Source organism: Syngnathus typhle, linkage group LG4, assembly GCF_033458585.1.
Source record: "Syngnathus typhle isolate RoL2023-S1 ecotype Sweden linkage group LG4, RoL_Styp_1.0, whole genome shotgun sequence".
Lineage (NCBI taxonomy): Eukaryota > Metazoa > Chordata > Actinopteri > Syngnathiformes > Syngnathidae > Syngnathus > Syngnathus typhle.
Window position 1 is genome coordinate 11,524,997 of NC_083741.1, and position 23,343 is coordinate 11,548,339.

The 23,343-nt window shown below is 39.3% G+C and overlaps 1 protein-coding gene across 1 annotated transcript in view; it reads right to left on the reverse strand.

Annotated features, from left to right (window-relative positions):
* Nucleotides 1–21,939, reverse strand: part of lrrc4cb (leucine rich repeat containing 4C, genome duplicate b) — a 38,829-nt gene extending 16,890 nt beyond the window's left edge. Inside the window, exon 1 of the mRNA XM_061277325.1 lies at nt 21,074–21,939. The gene's annotated coding sequence lies outside the window, so the exon portion shown is untranslated. The remainder of the gene's footprint in view (nt 1–21,073) is intronic.
* Between the last annotated feature and the right edge of the window lie 1,404 nt (nt 21,940–23,343).

Sequence of the window (23,343 nt, forward strand, 5' to 3'; positions counted from 1 at the left end):
ACTAAAGCTGCCACACTGACCATGAGAGATCTCTGTTTTCGCTTGTTCTCTTTTCTGACGACAAGGTCTAGGCAAGCAAGCTGCAGGTTTTCTTTGGATGGATACTCCAGCTTCCTTCCATATTAAAACAACATGCTACATAGCTCAATTGAATGCCTTAAATTGTCTGGAGCTGTGATTGGCTGTATTCAAAGTCATCTGGTATTGACTCCAGGTTAGGCGTGACCTTACAGTTTAGTAAGGATGGATAATAACTTGAAAAATATGGTAATTAGAAAACACAATAAACAATAAACGTCTCTCCTATGTACCAGAGGCGACGCAGAGGCTCATTAGGTTGAAAGCATTAATCTCATCAAGAGCACCAATCATTGAAAGTCATTCAGACCACAAGGATGACTACGAGACAGAGCATCATTGCCTCTAATGTAAATCCGTCCATCTTTGAGACACACAGAGCCAAAAGTGTAATTTAGCATTTATAAATTTACTTTTTTTTTTTTTGTCATTCTTTTACCCAAAGTCAGCTGCGATAGGCTCCGGCCCAAGCACGACCGTGAACAGGATAAGCAATATGGAGAACAGATGGGATGTTAGACTGAATTATATGAAATCTGGTTTGCAAGTAGCTGAAAAACAAATCTTTGGTGAAGATCATATCCCAACAACACTGGAATATATTTGCACTACGTGCCTTGATTGAATCTTCATTCATACACAATTGAATTTCAGTCAAATACTCCATTTCTAAAATACAATGCCTTACAAAGACGTTTTTTTGTATGTTTAAAACAAAAGAGTTTGTTAGTTACACCAGTATTTATTAAGTATAACATGGTATATATTTGAGCAGTCATCTCCAAATGATCAGAATGCCTTTCTGTACAGTGGTTACATTTAAATAGACACAATTTTTTCATCGTGATCAGAGTTTGGATTAAAATTATAATCACTTGCACTGTTGGACACTAAAAATATTGATCAGCTTAGGACTTGTGTGTTCATAAATCATTATTTCGATCATAAAAACTATTTTGACATATGCAAATTAACCAAATGTAAGTTAATGATTGTAGAAGAAGAAGCCGTAGCAGCTTTCGTGTCAGCAAAACTTTGCTCCATCCATTTCTAACAGTTAACGTAACACTTCTGAACGGAGCTGCAATGTGCCAGACAAGACCAAGTCAATCTTGCATATGCAATCATGTTTTCCGCTAACTCTGCTTCTACCAGCATCAGGAATAACAGAAACACATATAATGACAGCACGGACATGCAGTAAAAACAATTTGGTCCGAAATTCTGAATTAAGTCACAGTTCTGCATAAAGCTCAGTGTCGTGTAGAAACACTTTTAAAGACTTATTTTCCCTTTGGGTTGATTCACTAATCAAACCTCTGCATATAACTCTGTTTTACGTTTGATCCTCAATCTAACCAAGGCAGCGCCAGCAGAGACTGTCAGATACATCTGTAATTCTAATGCTTCTAGTGGCTTCAAACAGATTAACGAGAGGTAGGTTAACATGTTTCTCACATAAATGTTCATTTTCTGTGGATCCGTCATCCTTGCTGCTGACTTTCAATTTTTTCACATGCCTTGTCTGAAGCAACAGTCTACATACGAGTACAAATGGAGGACGCAAATACTTGGGTGATATCATCATCATCAGTGATATCGTTGGGTCCATCCATCAATCCATCCATCCATCCTTCCATCTATCCATCCATTATTTGTACCACTTGTCCCTACAGGGGTCGCAGGCATGGAATGGCTAGCGGCCAGTTCAGGGTGTCCCCCAACTACAGCCCAAAGACCGCTGGGATCGGCTCCAGGACGCCCGCGACCCTTGTGAGGATAACCCGTGCAGAAAATGGATGGTTGCATGTATTACACAGCTCAACCCATTCATTTCTAAAGCTCCTTTTTTCATACCTCCTGCAAATGTGCATGACAAGACTTGTGGCAGGTGTTAACAAATGATTTGATCTTAGTATTTTTGCAATAGTAAATTGTTTTCTAATTAAGAATTCCAAGCATGTGGCACGATAAAAAAGAAGCGACAGATGTTGGTTGCAGTCTATCTTTCTCCGTCCATCTCTCTCCGTCCATCTCTCTCTCTCTCTCTCTCTCTCTCTCTCTCTCTCTCTCTCTCTCTCTCTCTCTCTCTCTCTCTCTCTCTCTCTCTCTCTCTCTCTCTCTCTCCCCCTCTCCGCCCTGCTGTAAAAGTGAATGCTCATCCCCTGAATACAAATGGCATTACACGAGCAATCCTCTAAACGGCTGTGACACACTAACATGCTGGTGTCTGCAATGGCCCGCATCAATCTCCAGCGCTTTGCAAATGCCAAACACCTTTTGTTAATTGCACAGCCAAGAGCCGAAGGATTGGGTGCAGAAGAGGTTTCATATAACGTTTCAATCGCACACAGTTTTCCGTTGCATTTGTTTCCCTGTTTACTGCTGCCAATGAGACACAGGGACAAGCAATAACTTTTGTCGAAAATCGGAGCGTCTTGGAAGGTTCCCTAAGGATGTCTGAAGTGAGGCCTTTGTGTAATGAAAAATACTGCTTGAGCAAACAGTCATCTTATTTCAAGGGTGCGTCTTCCCTGGTCCTCTCGTTAGTGTAACTTGAAACAATTGACAAAGGCATCATATTAAAAAGTAGAGGAAGCAGACCTCACAATTACTATAAAATAAATGTAATTAAAGTTTAATTAAATAAAAACAAATTAAGTTTAATTGAAGTTTAATTCAATTTCATTAAATTAAACAACATATATATGACAACAATGATGTACAGTACATGCAGGGAATCCCAAAGATTTTTGGTGGAGTTGCATTTGTTTTTCCTGCACTAAAAATATTTAATTAATCTCAAGCCTCTGCTGGTGTCTAAACAGCAGTGGCAGAAATTCCAGCCTCAGTTTGAGTTGAGAAATAACTGTAAACTAGCTCAACCAAAGGGCGGCTAGATGGCACACTGGTTACCACGTCCGCCCTCACAATTAGGAGGCTGCAAGTTTGATTCCACTGCCGGCCCTCCCTGTGTGGAATTTGCATTTTCTCCCCATGCCCGCGTGGGTTTTCTCCAGGCATAGGAATAGGCTCCAGCAAGTCCACGACCCCCGTGGAGACAAGCGGTATAGAAAATGGCTGGATAGCTCAACCAAACCAATATGAGAGGAGAGGAGAGAAAAGGCTACAGAATGCTGATTCACAGATTTTAATAGCGTCTGTCCTTAGAATGGTTGCAAATTGCATACATCGCATATCAACCTAAATTAGGTGTACAGTTGGCACTGGAAGGAAAGTTGAAAGGAATAGACCTTGCATCAGTCAGCAAAATGCATTTCAATATATTAAGCAGTCTCCAAGCTCTCAATAAGGTTTCTGATTGTCACCTCGATTTAGATGCGCTTAAGTTGTTACTCTGAATAAGATGCTGCCATGTAGACTGCTTTTTCTTATTACCTTAAACCTGGAGCGGTCATAGTCAGCATAAGCAATAGCTGAAAGAAGACTAATGCAATATTACCATCTTAGTAGCATTATGTGCAGACCGTCATATCAGTACAAAATGTTTTGTGTGATGCATATATAAACAAAGGATAAACTTTTGCAATGCGATCATAATGAGAGGCTTAGGCCATTAGCTGGAAGATTTAGAATGGAATAAAAATAAACAACTCATACAACACAAGTTCAGATCAACAGTGACTGACTCTAACTCTAATTAAAATATTGCATAATGTCACAGACTATCTTCTGATGCCTCGCATTAGATCATTTGTACAGTTATTTGTGACTTGTCAGTGGCACTACAAGTGCTTTTTCTTTTAAATCCCAAATTGCATTACTGAATCACAGCACAAGGTCATACAAATAAAATAAAATCTCTGCCCGAGCAACAGTCGCTCAGATTGCAAACAATTGGTTGCTGAGCAGATAGTCGTCAGGTCAAGTCCCACTGTGGATCGAAATAGGAAAACGGCAACGGGTCACTGGAGAGCTGCCAGTTAACTTCCTGAGCTTGACTGAGGACCTATCAAGCATGGCAATGACCAATTCTTGGTGTGCAAGTCAGACCTCTGCCTTCTACGTTACATATTTGATGTACAGCAAATGAGTGTTAACATTTTACTACCCCTCAAGCAACTCATTAAGGGCTGTATTTTTTAAACTTATGGAAATCACAACTGTTTTCCAAGCAGCAACGTTCAAAAATTATTTCAAACCTTCAGGTCAGGAGTTAATTACCAAAGGAATCTGCATCAACTATTACTATGTCAGATGCAAATTAAATAAACCTGTCTTTCATTGAACATTTAATTACTAAGTTATAGCTGCAGGTTGAAACTGTATTTGACACCGATAAGCTGTGCTCTGAAATACTAAGCTGTGTTTAACTTTTATGTTTATGTTTTATGCTGTGTTACTCAAATTTTAAAACTATCCAGCGAGACAAATCTCTGAGAAATGTTTGAAGATGGAGGTGTGCATTTCTGTTCATGTTTAGATGGATAATTTGGAAAAAATACTGAACTCTAATACAGTTACAAGTGCACCCATAAAGACAGGGATTGCATTTCATCACCTAGCGATGGAATTACTCTTGTGAATTAATGAGTAGAACCTTTTACTGACTGTGGCACATGCAGTGGACATGTAAACCATTATAGTTTTGGGCTATACCTTGAATAGGAGAATTAAAGAGAATTAAATTAAATGCTTCAAGCCAAAATTCATACTACTATATAAACACAATAGCAATCTCTGGTATAAAAGGAAAGAAAAAAGATTTTCCATCATTCATATCTGCTTATTGTGATTACCGTGTTTTCCGGACTATAAGGCGCACCTAGAAACCTCAAATTTTCCCAAAAGCCGACAGTGCGCCTTATAGTCTGGTGCGCCTTATAGTCAGGAAAGTACGGTATTTCGGTGTTTCTGTAGAAACAGGTGATATTGGGACTACACTAGCTGAAAGTGAAGAATTGGATAAATTCACGTTAAGTCCGAAAATGCTGTATTGATGTCAACAACGAACTAGATGCACCTTTTTCAATCCAGACACTTTTTTCTTCCTGCTATTATAGCCAAAGAAAAGCTGTTCCCCCTTTGCTCAGGGAAGCATGTTATTAAAAAAAATCTACTTAATGTTAAATGGATTTTGTCAGAAATGATCATCCTTCACTTACTTATGAGCAAGCTGAACTAGTATGTTTTTTTCCCCCTTGACTATCACGGTGCTACCGTGGTGATCCCACCAGCATTATAGCTTCTCGCTCGTGAAATTTGGGTGCGTGTGCTATGCTAACATCCATTAGCGTAGACAACGGCCTGTTCTGGTTGATTGCACTACTTCTTTTTTTATAGTGTGTGAAATATAAATTATTAGGACGTCATACCTTCCTAACATTATTGTTTCTACTCAAGCAATTAGATCTCTTTTTACTTGCATAGGTCACAGTGATTCTTCTTTTTTTCTATTTAAACTACTTGCTTTTGCTGCTTCATCTAGGCACTGATTTCTCTGATTTAAAAAAAAATACAGTGCTCGATATTGTCCGGTATCCATTCCAAATTAGTGCTGAACCCGATTGAAGGCATGTTCCTGCCAAGCTTTTGTGGTGACATTTACATGTTTCCAGCCATCGTGTGTTTGGTGGATCTTTCATCTTTCTCCTAGCTAGTCGTGGGTAGCAAAATTTGCAGTGGGGGAAGTATGTAAATTGGTCATTTTGAAATGTTAAAATCAGGCCAGAAATATTGCAACTGAAACCATTTCTTTCTACCCCCAAAAGATGTTGGCTGTCTAATATCACACTTGACGAATAGGCAGCCACTGCAGTAAGGTTACCACTGATTATAATTATTTCCACCAATGGTGCAAATTTAACAGAAATATGCAATGCCAAAGTCCAAGAAGAAAACTTTGGCCACTCTCTAGTAATTTCAGATTTTCAAATCATCTGAATTTGCTTTGTTTAATTTGGGTATTCAGAACGAAAGAGTGATTCAGAGAGAAGTCTATCGTTCGATTATGAATACCTTCCTTGAGAAATCGCTCATGGTGTCAAGCTAAATTGATTAGGTTGAGCAAGGCAAAACTGCAGCTGGAATGAAGAAAGCACAGCACTGCAATACAACAATTAAAATCATAATGGCTATAGTAATACTGACTTCTGAATCTTCATCAATTTAACATTAATGTCATTTTCAAGTTTAGCTCTGAGCTTTTTCATGATACTTCCACATTATGCAACATTTTTTATTCAGGAGAAAAACATTTATTCATTTTCAGAGAAATAAAGTTTTCATATTTTGGTCAAGAGGATCTATTCGATTAACAGATTTGATCCACAAGGGTATAAAACATTTTTATTACCTAATGGACAAAATGGACTATAAATCCACACCATTACAGTGATTGACCAAATGCACTGCGGTCTCAAAATACAAAGAACGAGGCTTTGCTAAATCCAAATGAGTTGAATATTAAGTAAATTGTTGATTGGTTGTAAAGTTAATTTTCATGTCCTATCATTATTCATTTGAAAATATGTATAGTTTGCCGTCTCTCTAATGACCTTCCATATTTCCATTGGCAAAAACAACAAATAATCACGCAGCGCAGACACCAATACTGCATACTGTCGGTGGCTCCTGAGACTTTCTGGAGACCGATTGGACACACTTCTGTTTTTGCTACCTCCTGACAGCTCTTAAAAATACATGAACAAACACTTCTCTGGGAACACGACATCTACATTACAACAAACAAGTAAAAAAGAGTTTTCTTGTCTGCAGATCTGCCAAAAGGAAAAAAATGGGCCAGCAGTTGACAAGGCTCCTTAGAAAACATAACACACAAAGTGTTTGTCCTCCCAGAAAAGGACAATGAATAGACTAAACTATGTTTTATCAATTTTAGGCTAAATGGCCTTGTAAAAACTGTCCAAGTAATCATGGGAAAATGTTACCCTTAGGGATGAAAAATCATAAAAAGGGAACACGTGACACTTAGTAAATTCCTGAAGCCTCTGACTATAACACAAATAAAAACATAGCTAAAATTAAATTGGCTCACACTTGTATCTAGCATCCCACATTGTGACTCAATAAAATACATAGACAATTCAAATATAATTTTTTATATATAAAAATAAAAACTACAGAGAACACAAGCATTATGGAGGTTTTCATATAATATATATTTATATATATATATATATATATATATATATATATATATATATATATATATATTCATATATCATAATCATATATATACTCTATATATTTATATATATATATATATAAATATACGTATATCAGAGAAGATGCAAAGACGAGAAGAACTTGCAACTGACAACCTTAAATACCCGATGTGTGGAGATGTTTCGTAAAGAAGAATGTTCACAATACCTTCAACCACAATCCAGACTCTCAGTGGAAGATACAGGAAGCGTTTAGAGACGATTATATCTGCAAAAGGAGAATTTTTCTGTTGGGGTGCCCAAATTTATGCACCTGCCTAATGATTGCACACTTTCTGTAAATCCTATGAACTTCATTTCACTTCTCAAATATCTGTCACGGATCGGAATGGAGCAGGGCGACCAAATGCAGCTTGGACCAGGTTTTATCGGGGGAAAGGGTAGTTGGAAGGGAGGATGAGGGGACAAACCAACAGAACCGGCAAACTAACATAACCTAACCAAACCAACAACAGGACTGACCGACAGACTGGATAACAGAAACGGAACGGACCGACAAAGACGTGAGACAAAAAGACATCAACAGGAAGTGACACGCAGACAGGACTTAAATATAAGACAGGTCACGAGACGCAGGTTACTGTGATTAGTACATAGACTGAGAGTAGACACAGGAAGGGAGGGGCGAGCACACAGACACTGGCAGAACTAATGACAACCTACACATAATACAACCGGGGACAAGTCGTGACAATATCACTGTGTTTGTCTGCTATATGATGTATTTAACTGAAATTGCTGATCCAAAGAATCAATGATTTATAAAGAAAAATAATGAAAATGATCAGGGTGCCCAAGCGTTTGCACACGACTGTGTATATACATATAGTATATATGTATATACACGTATATTTATATAATTATCCACATCACAGATTGTGTGCCAGGTTCAATTCTCACTCAGTGATGGTGTGAATGTGAGTGTGAATGGTTTGTCTGTCTCTCCCTCCTGTGAATGCCTGGCGACCAGTCCAGGTTATCGCAGCCTATCCCACCCGGTGGGGAGAGACGGAGCTGGCTCGATCTACCCGAAACCCTGAAGACTCTTATGTAAACTGCAAAAAACAACGCTGAATGTTGTCATACATAAAATCCAGTCACAAAATCAGCAGCTCATGACAAAAGAGATGTTTTTTTTGCTTGGTTTTTTTCAGTGACTTAAAGATGGCACTTTCAAGTGTTATTTGTTTTATTTAATTGTTTCCATCTTTCAAATATGCTTGAAATAACGATATATCAAATCCCACCTCCCAGCCAGTTAGATGGGATCGGTTCCAGTTTACCTGTGAACCTAAGAAGGAGAAGAGCTGGAGAAAATGGAAGGATGAAGCCGGAAAATCGGTTTTCAAGAAACTACGTGTAATCCAATGTATTCTGTATACAACTCTACTCACAGTGGTGTTTTGAACGTCTAATTTGTTCATGAATATTACAACGTGCACCATTTGGCTCATGAATATGAAATAGATGGAACGGCAGTCTCCTGCCGTAATCAACAGTCGACACACACAGTCCATCGTCAGCTGCGCTCTGCTGCAACGTTGTCTCTGCTTTATTTAGCCAATCACAGATAGCCTGAGCAGAATGTTGGTGTTAGAACAAATCGTCCATAAAAAAACGTGTGAATATAACGGCTTTTGTCACCCAGGATAATTTAGTTTGACTTGGGCAGTCTCCATCGCCTGCGTTCTCTTTTCTCTCCAACTCACATCAACACATTTATCCATTGAAAAAACTGCTTTCTGTGTTCCAACCACAATTCTCTCTATTTTACAAGACAGAAACACAAACCTAACTGGCATGTTACAAGACAGTGTCAGTAGGTGTTACCAACCATCCCTTGAAAAACCAAAACGTTTCGTATTTAGAAATATAAGTCCCGTATTGCACTTTGTCCTGTAATACCATGAGAATTAAAAACAAGCTAAAACATGTCGATGGAATGAACAACAGTGGCCTTTAAATGACACATTCGGACAATGCTTCTCAATTATTTTCTGTTATGCCCCCCTCCGGGAAGAAGAAAATATTTCACCCCCCCGCAACTCTTCTCACTGACTACAAATAGTATGATTCCAGGGGTGGACACATAGAGAATAGAAGGCACAACAAAACTTGGCACATAGACACATTTGTTGTCAACCAAGCAACAACGCCAATGTGTTTTATAAAAAATGATTTTTTTAACCCTCTGATCAAGGTTTCTACAAGAATGTGAAATTAATGTCAGCATTGTATAAGTCCAATTGATTGACAAGTACATTCTTCAGTATCTTTTGTCCTCAGCATCCCCTCTTCCACCAGGTTTGTGGAGAGGGTTTTCTCTCTTACAAAGAGTAAGTAGACAGATGTGTGAAACAAATGCTCCACTGAACAAATTAAAGGTGCCTCAAATGTCATGTCTTGCACAGAATTTTACTCTGCAGTAGTCAAAGACAAACCGCTCCTCACAGCAGCAAGATCTCAGAGGAAATATAAATGAAAACAAATAGGCTGTCTTCACATTTTGTGCCTTTGAACTGTTCATACCTTACACTGTAAGGTAAGGCGTACAGGATGGATGTTCTGCTCATTATTTGTTGTTTTATACTAATTTCTACAGTTTTAAATTAAGCACGAAAGATTTCGATATCTTATATTACTAATACACAGCCAAGAAATAATCACACGTCACATATACTTTACCATGGGCCGGGATTTCTGCTGCTATATCTTCCTGTCTAGCTCATGTTTAATATTTCTCCTCCATATCGCTTAGTGTTAAAATGTAAATTCTCATGTGTAGTTTGAAATCAGCATTTATTACTCACAAACAATGCCTAATTGACGTAATTTATTTCCAAGCTACTGTGGGAATTAGCTATGAAGGCCGACAGGCTTGTATTTGTTACCTGGCAAAAAAAATGGTCAGAAGATAAAGAGGTCAATTAGTCAATTAAAATAATTTTACAGCACGGACAAAGCCCAAATTGTTAACAGCAGTGCCAGAGTCAATATTGTAATCAACATTAGGAGCCAGATTTCTATACTACACATTGCTTTTAAAAAAAAGAAGAAATCATAAAAGAATCATGATTTCACGAGCATACAAATGTATGTACAGTATGTGTGCTTTGTACACATTCATATTCATACATACGTATTTAATCGGCAGAAAGTTCCTGCTGGGAAGTAAGCAAAGAAGCATACTAGTGGATACGATGGATTATTCGGAACTATTGTTTTGAACAGGCTCGTCATGATCATTTTCAAAAACGTGTAAATAACACAATATAGGCAGGTGTAAATGACATAAAGATTAGAGACTCCCCCACCGTTTGTATCGTTATTCCCCGCTTGGATAATTAAAGTCCAAACAGCAGGTGTTATTTCGATGGGCTTTCAAAATTCAACTTAAGCAGTGCATCCACAGAGCCATTACAGTGAAATGCACAATGTTTACTGAGTGTAACAAATGTATGCAGTGCACGAAATAATTAAGACTGGAGGATTTACCACTAGCATTTGACGAGCAGAAGGAATCTGATAAAACGTACAGTGGAACCTTCATTTAATAGACTAGGAACCAATGGACTTTGGATTTAACAGACAGAAAATAGTAGCCACGCAACCAAACCTGAAGAAAAATTACAGATGGACATATTTACATCCATTTTCTATAACATTTGTCTTTCTGTGTCAGGGTACACCTGCACTGGTCACCAGTGAGTCGGACGGGATATACAGGCACACATTTATTCACATATCTTATAGTGTAGCTACATTATGTACCTGGACATGATTTATTCAGCCTAAAACTCAACACCAGCACGTGCAAAAAAAAAAATATCCCAATTAAAGATTAGTGCTTATTTCCTGCAATACAAAATGCTGTAACACCACGCTCTTCTTTAAAATACTGATACTGCCATGTTTGGAAAGTGTCAGCAGTTATTAATCCCAACACTAATCCATATTTCAAAGCACATGCTGTTGACTTGCATTTTTTATTTCTGATGATTTAAGGGGAAATAACATTTCATCTAAATTGTCCCATTTTTGTGATGTCAAATCCTTCCGGAAGTACAAACAATTGACGAAACTGTCCACAGTCATGTTTGAGTATGCACAGTATAAAACCAAGAACAGTAGAAAATCTACAAATGGTGCAAGACCCCCAGCGAATACAAAAGGGCATTACTTACACGCACGATTTGGTTAGTGCATAGCCTAATACATCTCACTGCAAAATAAGAGCCAGTTTTCTCTATTATTGATGATACAAGACAAATTGAATTGGATCACAGGAGGATTTATTTCTGGTTTTCTTTGAGTTTGAGTGACAAACTCCTCTCGTGGCAAACAACAACGAGGTTCACCAATAATGTATTAGTACATGGCAACAAGGGAACAATATGTTCTAACAGCCTTCTTCAGTCACAGAAAACAGTAGTTGAAAGAAAGCTATTGTCATAAAAGGTGGCAAACTAAGGAGAGGCAATGCAGATCCACACACTATTGAGGCAATGTTGTCAGCCATAAAGATTCCCTTTTTGTTTCGGCTGTGTTTGCCAGATACTCAAATACTATTCCTGCCATATAAGTCTGCATTCAGTGAGCTACAATCTGTGTAAAGCAGTTATATATCAGTTAACATAATTCTCTTAATGTGAGTTAGTTACTCCTTTCTCTGTAATATGAATAGCCATGTTGTAGTATGGTCCTAAATACAAATAGCACAGTCGTTAATGACCTTTTGTCTAAATGAACCTTCTAGAGATATATTGCGTAGTTATGTGAGGACTGGAACACGAATGGGAAGTGAATCGAGAGGAAGTCAAAAAATAAAAGCAAAAGGAGTGTCATTGAACATTGAGGGGGCAAAAAAGTCTCTTCATGACAATCATCACTTCAGCTATTATCCCAAATTCTCTCAGGGAATATCTCAGTAAGGCAAAGTAAATTTGAGGCTGATAAGCAGACAATGAGATTTGCTAGGGCTTTGAGGAAAAGCCCTTCCAATGACTCGCTTTCACCTCAACTGGGTTCAAACTTGACACATCAAATGAAAAATAAATAGGCTGACTTTGCTGTTGGTTGGCCTTGATTGTGAAGTTTGAACTGCAGCTCTGGTCAAAGAATTCTGACATATTATATCACATAGTTGTTGGTTTGGTTGCGTTAACTTTCAACACTGTTTTTGATCATTCATTTTTATTATTTGCCAATCAGTTAAACTGCTGATGAAAGATGATTCATCTTCAACCCACATAGTATTCTGATTCATTTCTTTCAGCAATGTTCATCAGTCTTGGCCAGGGCATGATATACCTTTGGTAATTTGATGTGGGAAACATTGGCTTCTGATTTTAATAGTCAAGTCTTGGCCAAGGCATTATATACTCTTGGTATTTTGATATGGGACACATTGGCTTCTGATTTTAATTGTCTTTCAACATTTCACCACTCTCTCGTTGAATACCTAGTTAATTACTACCTGTCTACCTGTTGATAATTTTTACCCAGCAGTCGTCATTCACCCTGTCAAGTTCCCTTTTGTTCCCCAGCCAGTCGGCCCCCCACCTGCCAGCTGTCTCTTGTTGTGTGCAAACTTTCCGCATAGTTCTGGTGTTTACTTCTTTCACTGTCAGATCTTCTGTTAGCCTGGGATTTGTATCATGCAGACGGATTTGAGGATTAGTGGGGTAACTTTTTGTTCACAACTGATATGGGCTGTTCAGTCCCTGTACGACCGAGTGTCAGGGTTTGGTCCACATTGCCGGCGGGAGGTCGATTTAATTTCCAGTGGATGTTAGACTCTGTCAAGGTTGCCCTTTGTCATTGACTGGTCATATGCTTTGTTGACAGAATCTCTAGGCACAACCAAGGCATTGAAGAGGCCTGGTTTGGTCACCACAGTATTAGATTTTGCAGATGATGTTGTACTATTGACTTCATCAAGCTGGTATCTTCATCTCTCACTGGAACGGGCCAAATGTGAAGCAGTCGGGATTGGGAATCTACACTTCCACATCTGAGACCTGAGAAAGGATGAAGTGCCATCTGCAAGATCGGCATAAGATATTACCTCAAATGAGCAGTTTGAATATCTTGAGGTCTTGTTCACGAGAGAGGGAAGAATGAAGTGGGAGATTAGCAGGCTGATCAGTATCTGCAGTGATGAGGTCTCTCCATTGGTCTGTCGTGGTGAAGAAAGAGCTGAGCCAAAAGGCAAAGCTCTTGATTTACTCGCCAATGTACAATCCTTTCCTTACAGGTTATGAGTCTTAACCGAAGAAACAAGAGATACACATGGGCAAAATGAGTTGCCTCTGCAGAGTATCTGGGCTCCCTTAGAGATAAAGTGGGAAATCTGGTCCTCTGGGAGCCATTGCTCCTCCACATCAAGAAGAGCCAGTTTATCTAGCTCGGGCACCTTGTTAGGATGCTTCTGAACACCAACCTCGTGAGGTGTTCAGGGCAGGGCCCACTGGGAGGAGACACAGGGTACGACCTGGGACACACCCGAGAGACTATATCTTCCAGATGGCCTGGGAACGCCTTATAACGGCTGTGAAGAGGGACTTTTGGGGTTTCCTGCGTTATGCTGCTGCTCTCTTGACCTGACCCTGGGTTAATGGATGGATGGATGGATGGACGGACGGACGGACAGATTCTTCAAACTGCCATTTATATATAATATATATATATATATATATATAATATATATTTAAAAAATAGACCAGTCCCCAAAGAAATATTTTCCAACTATGTGGTGACGGTGCATGACTGTACAGTTATACAGCAGGCAATCTGAGAGGAACAGAGAAGCGTGAACAAAGCCCTTTCCCAACTGCTTTTCAACGTTTATTCTTTAAATACCGGTATACCTTCATGTTGACCTCGCACGACCACACAGCTGGGGCGTTTAAAACCTTGAAATGTTTTTAGTAGTGTATGTGTGAAAGGAGGTTGACTTTAAAAAGGCATCCTCTATATAATGGGCCAAACACAACACAATTCTTGCCCACAGAATTCTAACAGAGCCAACAAAATGGAGGGAGCCCACAGAGCTGGCACTAATTAATCAGAGAAAAGCTGATTTTCTATCAGCAGTGATGAGAAAATGAAGCTTCAAATTTGCTACATGTTGTATTTTCGACTCCTCTTGTCAAAGATTATGGAATAATTTAATAAAACTAACTTTTGTATCACCTTCATATTTAAATAAGGTGCTTGACTGCTTTCTATGTTTTGAGGCTCTTTACCTACAACTTGTTTTTTGAAACCACATCCAAGTATTCCATCTTAAAATAGTCATGAGAAACCTGATCTCATTTACAATAACACAACAATAAGAATGTCGTTTGTAAGAACACATTTAATCCATTTAATGTTGGTGCACAGTAAATCATAATTACATTTCACCGCATAATTTAAAGACATTTTTCAAATAAAGAACCATGACTCTTAAAATGAAATTGAATAGCAAATTGCATGTTATGTAACCAGTGCTGAAAAGCTAAAAGTATAACAGCAAGACGCAAATATGATTCTTTCGATTCTTTTTTTTTTTGTAGCTTGAGTATGTGATTTTTACAGCTGACTCTTATTATTATAAGCATACTGACTATAATTGGCACACATATGGAAGTTTATCTGTGCCATCGGATTTTGAATTCGAATTTGTAGCACTGAATTTTTTTACATCCAATTTTTAACACTGAATTTTTTTTTGCATCTAAATCAGACTTTGAATTTTAAAAGCCATCGAATTTCTAGCACTGAATTTTTTTTTCCTAAGACTTTTTTTTCAATGTCTCAAAAAATTCAGTGTCAAAAAATTCAATGTCTTAAAAAATTCAGTGTAAAAAAATTCGACATCTCAAAAAATTCAATGTAAAAAAATTCAATGTCTAAAAAAATTCAGTGTAAAAAAATTCGATGTCTCCAAAAATTCAGTGTAAAAATATTCAGCGCGGACATCCGGGGTAACCAAGGGAGAAGTAGTCGATCCCTGTATCAAATCATCCAACGTTCAGCCAATCAAGTTAAACTCCATTGGTCAAGTGACGTCGAAACAGGAACGTCGTGAAGTTCAAAGGTAACAGTAACAGTTAATACTGTAATACTGTAATGAACTTGAACTTCACGACGTTCCTGTTTCGACGTCACATGACCAATGGAGCGTAACTTGATTGGCTGAACGTTGGATGATTTGATACAGGGATCGATTACTTCTCCCTTGGTTACCTCGGATGTCCGCGCTGAATATTTTTACACTGAATTTTTGGAGACATCGAATTTTTTTACACTGAATTTTTTTAGACATTGAATTTTTTTACATTGAATTTTTTGAGATGTCGAATTTTTTTACACTGAATTTTTTAAGACATTGAATTTTTTGACACTGAATTTTTGGAGACATTGAAAAAAAAGTCTTAGGAAAAAAAAATTCAGTGCTAGAAATTCGATGGCTTTTAAAATTCAAAGTCTGATTTAGATGCAAAAAAAAATTCAGTGTTAAAAATTGGATGTAAAAAAATTCAGTGCTACAAATTCGAATTCAAAATCCGATGGCACAGATAAACTTCCATACACACAACATCTTTTGTTGTGAGTGCATGTTTCAAAGTAGTGTGTGACACACTATACTTGATACTTCAAGTTGTTGACTTGGACTTGAGCCTTACAGCTCAAAGTTGTATGAAGTTTGCCAAGGACTCAATATGAAACATTTGAATGTGTTGAAAAGAGACAAATGGCAGTGTACCTAAAAGCTTGAGCGTAGCTTTCCAATTACAGGGCTTTACGAGTGGTGAGAAAGAGAGATAAAACATTTAGAGGGCTTCAGTCAAAACAGTGAATGTGTCATCATGACATTAACAGTGTCACTTTCCATAAGACGCACTGGTTTGTAAATGAAGAGTCAAGGGAACTTCCTTCTTTAGTCATCACCACATCAACATTAGTTGACTGACGCTTTCGAATGACACAGAGCAGGATTCGCTGAATAATCCTCTTTCTGGTGTACAAAGGCACAACTTAATATGCAAGATTGGACTCTAAATCTCTCTCGGCTGCAATATATTGGATTTAGGGTATTTCTTACCCAAGCAGTCCAAGACATTCAAATTGGAATGTCTCTCGGCCTGACACAAACACATGTTGTTTGGAGACTCGGGTGGCAAGGTTCAGGGAACTGTCGATCAAAGATGAGCTGGCTTCAAGTCAAGCTAATCTCAAACTGCATCCGACTCACTTATCTATGTCACCCAGACATTCTTAGTCTACTTCGTCATACACAGTTTCATCATCATCATCTTTTTTATAACTTAAAACAAACATGCCTGGAAGCACTGGGTGCCTTTCCACTTTATCTAGACAGTGCGGCAGACATAAATTATCACCGCTCCCATCACCAATTTTAATGTCACAGGGAAAAAAAAAAATGCAGAAGGCCAATATGATAATAACAAGTGATGAAACAAAACGGTGCGCCGTATTAGAATGCAAAACCGACAAAAACGCTGACACTCACCATCAATTGCAAGATGCGGCGGGGCTATTAGAAAATGAAATTTTGGTTGTTGACAGGTTGAAATGTACACTTCAACCCAATTACTCCATCAACAAATGGGATAGATGTTTTTTCCTCCAACACGTTAATGAAAAGTCCTTTAAATACATTGCTTTTTTTTAAACACACAATTGAGTCCTACAGGTAAAATAGCAGTTCAAGAATTCTGGTAGTGATGCACCAGACACGTTGACATATGAATTACCCTTGAAAACAGCCAATGCACAACTTGCCAAAAGAGGAGAAAGCTACAGTGCAGGGACCATTTGGACTGTCTACCACCTCTTAACTGCTTTGAGAGCAAAGAACACTAGGTATACTAAGCCTGGGCTTCTGGTCAGAAGTTAGGACCCACCTAGCGTGCTACAGCTTTCAAAGGGGTCAGGGAGTGAGGTTGGAGATGTATTTGGCCCAGTGTATGCCCATCACGGACTTAGGGGTGAGACTTTTTCTTCTTAGCTGTGAGGCACATTTTCTTCAGAAACTACAGAACTTAGTTCACGTAATATCCTCTGCTTTTTTTTCGTCTCTTTCGCCAGAAAGCAGCATCATTTCTGACATCAGTACTCCACTGACAGCCTGCCTTTTTTAAATTCCTCCTCCACCTTCAACACCGTCATCCCACAGAAGTGGTAAAAAAAGAAGAATATTCTTGTGCTGAGTCTATCGCTCGGGAACCGGGTCCTGGACTTCCTGAACAACAACACCGCCTCCTTGTCCATTACCCTCAGCACTAGCTCCCCCCATGGCTGTGTTCTGAGCCCCCTCCCGTTCACACTACTGACCTATGACTATTCTGTGAACTTGCAGAGCTTTTTGAATGTCATTGGTTAATTGAACACAGCCACATCCACATTTATGAGTGAGCACACATAAAACCCTCATTATTTTAATTGTTTTTGTTTTCCTTCCCCTCTCAAAAAACGTTGTACGCATTATTCAACTAATGATGGACAAGGTCTTTAAAACTAAAATGCATTTGAATAGGAGTGAACAATAAAAGATGTTTTAAAAACACTTTCAATATATATTCCATACAACAGATTTTCTTACCTAATCTAAATGCCATAAACAGTCAAAGTGTCACAAGTAATGACTTTTCTGCGCTCTTGTGATTAAAAATCGAAATGAAAGTTGTGATTGTACCACAAATCTTTGTGCTACATTGTCAATCAGCTATGCTTCATGTAAAGCGCATCACTTCAAGGTACGAAAAATTAAAGATCATAATTCACTTTGCAGGTTATTTAAGAAGCTCAGGGTAAACACTTCTTTTCTGAGTATCAGTGTTCCTTGAAATTGCTCAGCAATTAGCATCCCACCATGCTTAGTGTAGCGAAATAAAACGTTGGGTGCGGCCTGCTCTCATTATTTTATTTCCTGTGGTTCGAACAAGGAATCTACGACTTTAATAAAAAGCTGACTCTTGCGGTTGGTGCATGTGCTGCTGCTGCTTCTGCTACAATTTCCAATGTTCAACCTCTAATGTTGGATCTTGAACGACGTGGCTTAGGTGGGTGGCGATGACAGAACAATGCTCGACAGAGACACAATCACTCGGGAATATATAAATAGCGCTTTACTTTGTTGTCGAGTTCACCATGAATGTCTGTGTTTAAAATGGCAGCTTGTCACCAAAAATTTTAAGAGCGAACGAAGAACTGAGTCCCATCAAGCCTCAATTAGACAAAGCTTTTTGTCTTTCTAGTCAGCAATTTGTGCGAGGAAAAACAAGAGAAGGAAAAGATACAAAATGAGCCGCTGTTCACTGAGGTGAGCCAGTGGTTGACTACATGCGTGCCATGCATGAAGAGGTACAGTATATTTTTTGACTAGGATCTTGTTTCCCATGGTGAAAGCATCTGTCAAAGCTGATGTAGCGACTGGGCCTGGCAAGCTTTGCAGCGATTTGGTTCTTTAGCAGGTGAAGGTAAATGCCAAAAGCTACAATTGCTTTCAATTTGATCGAATTTCTTCAGTTGTGCTGACAAACCCAAATCCACACTATATGACGGGTCGCTCAGCGCTTCAATACACATGAGAAAAATGTCCATCATGATAGTATTGAACAGTGCTTTTCCCAGCAGGATGTTGACTTTCTAACACAGATGGCTCAACGTGACTCACCAGCCATAACATTAACGGAAACAACACAAATCTAGGGGTTCAAACACAACATGTCAATCAAATAATTCACCTAAAAGACCACCATTATATCATTTGTTACTTTTTTCTAAGTTACCTTAGTGTTGTGACATGTGGAGAGATTGACAATAAAGCTGACTTTGACTTTGACTTTGATAATACACTCTGTGTGATACATTTATTTTACAATATGTGTTTAATAATCAGATGATCTTTTCCCCCTCTCAAATACACTGAATAAGGAAGCCAAGTGTATGATTAATGAAACAGATGCCTAAGACTCCTTAATTTCGAAAAAAAGGTTTTCAATAATACCATTATTATGTTCCATTGATTTTCCTGTCAAATGTTTTACGGAAAAATAGTAAAGCATATTTTTATTTTGTGGGCTCAGTATCTACCAACTCAAAGGTTGTGGGTTTGATCATCAACCCTGGTGACCATGTCAAAGTGTACCTGACCAAGACATTGAAGCCTTATTTGCTTAGTGGGCCCTGGGAGCGCCTTACATGACAGCAGCCCCCCACTGGTGCATGAATGTGTTCATGAATGGGTAAATGTGTGTGAGGCGTTGTAAAGCGCTTTGGATACCATACGGCATATAGATAAAGCGTTATATAAATGCAGTCCATTTACCACTGGATATTAAGATGTCAATTATACATATTTGCATGACGGGATAATGAATATATAGGTATATTTTTGTGGCTGTATGTTCTGACTGCTGTTTTGTGCTTTGAGATGGTAAAATGGTTGCCGGAGCAACATCGAATAACCGAAGAATATGATGGGTACCTGGCATTTGCACAAGCAAATGGTACACAGGCAGGCGATGCAAAATACAAAAGCCCCTGTTTCCCCTGATGGTGTGCCATCAGTGCGTCGATGATCTTAATTTCCCTCCATGGTGGCATCATTGAGGGAATGTTAATGTGATTGGCTGCATGAGGCCCCAAAAGATATTTGATTACTGTACATAAGATAGCAGCAACATGAAAATACGTCATCATGCCACACAAGAAGGCCATTAATTATTGTTTTTCATTTGACTGTTTCATATTTATGGTGCCAAATTATTTTTATACACATTTATGATTTCCGAGAAGCTGTTTTATTGTGTCAAAGTGTTCTGTATGTGGAATGCATATTGTTCGCTGTAATGAAATAAAAGGATGTGAATTTCGTGTACACTCGAGGACAAAGTCATGCAGGTTTATTGTGAGATGCTTATTCCTAATGCAGCTCCTTCACACCAAACTACAAACAACAATTTTTAACATTTTTAGCGTCCACAATGCTGATTCATCGTTTCTATTCAGATTCTAATTTTATTTGAATATTGGCTAAACAACCTGGATATTTCACAAATCCGTTGTGTGTCACAGTGTTAAGTATGAGACGGGAGCTTTATTTCTGCTTGAGTTGCACCACCCCATAGGGAGAGGGCATGCAGGGAGAAAACAGGACACATAGGGGGGCATAGACATACTGTTTGCCTGTGTAGATTCAGTGAAAATAAACCTCAAGCTTAAGCTTTTACGAAATGTCTCACACACACACACACACACACTCCTGTTCCAGAACCCCTCCACGTCTGGCCCATTCCCTGCGCTCTTTTTGTGCTGCAAACGTGTATGCTGAGAATACCTGAACAGAATTTGAATTACCATATGACGTACGTCTCTTCGAGCAGTGATGTCCTGCTGGCAACAGGGAGTCTCATACATCAGTACAGCCTCCAGCAAGCGCTCAAACCAGCAATTTGTTGCATAGCCCCGCTTCCACACCGATCCTATACATTTATCCACAGTGAAGATAATCTATCGTTCCGAATGGGATGCATCCACATACGCATACGCACACACAAATGGATGCGGCAGATATAAAAAGCACACCGGGGTGAAAATGGACATAGCAAGGCATTAAAAAAAAAAGAAAAAAAAAAGTATAATACCATTCATTCCGTGCAAATGAAGTGCCCCGTTTTCCGCATTGCAACCGGTCAATGTGAGCTATATGACACGATCTCCGCAGATCACACCGGACGTGGGCTGAATCTGAGTGAATGCAATCAAGTACTTACGCATTTTATCGAGTGAATACAAACTGGCAGCGTTGAAGGAAAAATCATCAGGGCCCTGGTCCCCGTTTTGGAAGATTTGCGGTGCGAGCGAGGCGCAAATTTCCATGTGAGGAGAGCTTTTTTGGGGAGGCTGCTCCAGTCCGAGTCTCCCTCTCGATCACAAGTCAGAATGCTCGCCTGCAAAAAATGCCAAACATTGAAAAAAAGAGTTGCGCGGATCTGCGATGCACGCCACCCGTTCCCATGGATAGTGATGAGCCAGTCTGTGGAGCGCCGGCACCAGCACTGTTAGCGGGACCACGACCTGAAGATATTCCGATCTGGACCGAGACTGGGAAGATCCTGTAGAGTTTCTGATTATGCTGGGGGGGATCGAGTCTGTGATGGCGCCCCCTTGCCAAAATCAGTAAAAGCCAAAATTGACTCCCACCGACAGGTTCCTCGGTGGGGAAAAAAACCGACAAGCATACAAGCGCAACCCTCCACGCGCAACCAAAAACAGGACTCTTTAGGTTTTGGCCGTTTTCCTCCAATCACCCTCCACTTTACTGGTTCATATAAACGAGACAGTTAATCGGAGCAAAGCAGGAGGAGGGAGGGGGGGGGGGGGGTGAGAACACCTATTGGATACAATTAAATATAGCCATCCTATATCTTGAGCATCACACGTCTGGGACAGCCGTCCACGCTGCTTCAAAAATGACACAGCATGTTGGCAAACTGTATTTTCAATCAAACAAAATGTTGAGAGTCCCCTGCATGGCGCTATCCCCACCGCCCAAAGCAATTCGATGTATTGATCGTATAAGCGCAGCTATTAGTAATAATTCCGCAGGTACGAAGTGGCGGCAGCAGCATCCGTGCGGTGCAAGCGAAGCAGCTTAGACCACCGACTTCCCCCACCTCCTGCACACTTGGGGAGCGTGCATGTGCGCGCGACTACGTGTTCAGCTTTTGTGCGCGTACGGGGAAATCGTGTGAGCCGCTCAAGCAAACTGGACGTGTGCGTCTCGCCAAGGGACCATTTTAACTTGGACCACTTTGCCTGCGGGTCCATCTGCCGGTTTAAATCACATAGCGGTCGTCAATTATCAGGAATCAATGGCATTAACGCATCAAGCCGATATGCGCACACGCGTGTGTGCGTGAGCGCGCGTGAGCACGCGTATACGATTGAGTACTTGATGAGGGATGGTTGCCACCTACAGGCGTTTTAGTCTAGAAATCAGGCATCTAAAATGTCATTCATGGATTAATGCATTCAGCATGTTGGACAGAGTGTTACTTTAAAAATGTATTCTAATAGGCTCGGTTAGTTGTAAAATGTAGCTAATATCGTAAACCTAGTGCCACAATTACAGTCATGTAATTAAATTGATTCATTATAATTACTTTTGGATTACGCCAATACTAAATCCAATAAAAGACAATAAAGAAATTCTAATACGACATATATTCTTTGTCTGGTCTCTTCTGTGTTCTTCATGATTTATGGTTTTGAAATCCGGTAGGAAGACTGAATGGCTGGAATTCTAAACCAAAGCAAAAGCACTATGAGGCGGGCATGCTAACTACTTGTACATGCTGCAGAGGTAGACAGACGGTTTGAGAAAGAAAAAAAAAAAACTTCTTTCATTCCTGGGGACAATTTTGGCAGATGATATTAGTCTTATACAAACTTGGGTGATGCCTGATTATCTCCAGAACTTTTAAATCTGGAAATCACTTGAGCTTTTTGAGAAAATTAAAGGGACATTTGAGTGATCTGAACAGTAGCACTAATAGTCACTAATAATAGTCATGATGTCAGCACTAAACTTCAGGCAACTAAAAAAATCTGCAGTGATTTTGTTCTGCACAATATTTTGGTTTTCAGATGTGAGCTTATACGAGTAAAACCCTCTATCACCCCCACAAAATAAAAAATATTGCTTGTTGTTTTTTTAATTATTCTTACATCTTTAAGTGGACAATAATAATAATGTGAACATGAATTTTGGTGGCAATTAGTTGTAGTTTTTGGACATTTAGCAACGCTGAAGTAGTTGCAGCTCTACAAGCAGACAGACAGTTCACTTTTAATAGCTAAACAGAAACGATTAGCGCAATTTCAGCTTCTTACAAGCCTGACATGGGGCTCTGTGTCGCATACACACTTCAAGGCAGACAAAATGCTCCGTGCCTGCCGATGACCTTGTTAGCCACTGCCAGAGAGGCAGCCAGGAGCACCTTGTTCACCAGACCTCCCACCCGCGTCACACATCAATGGA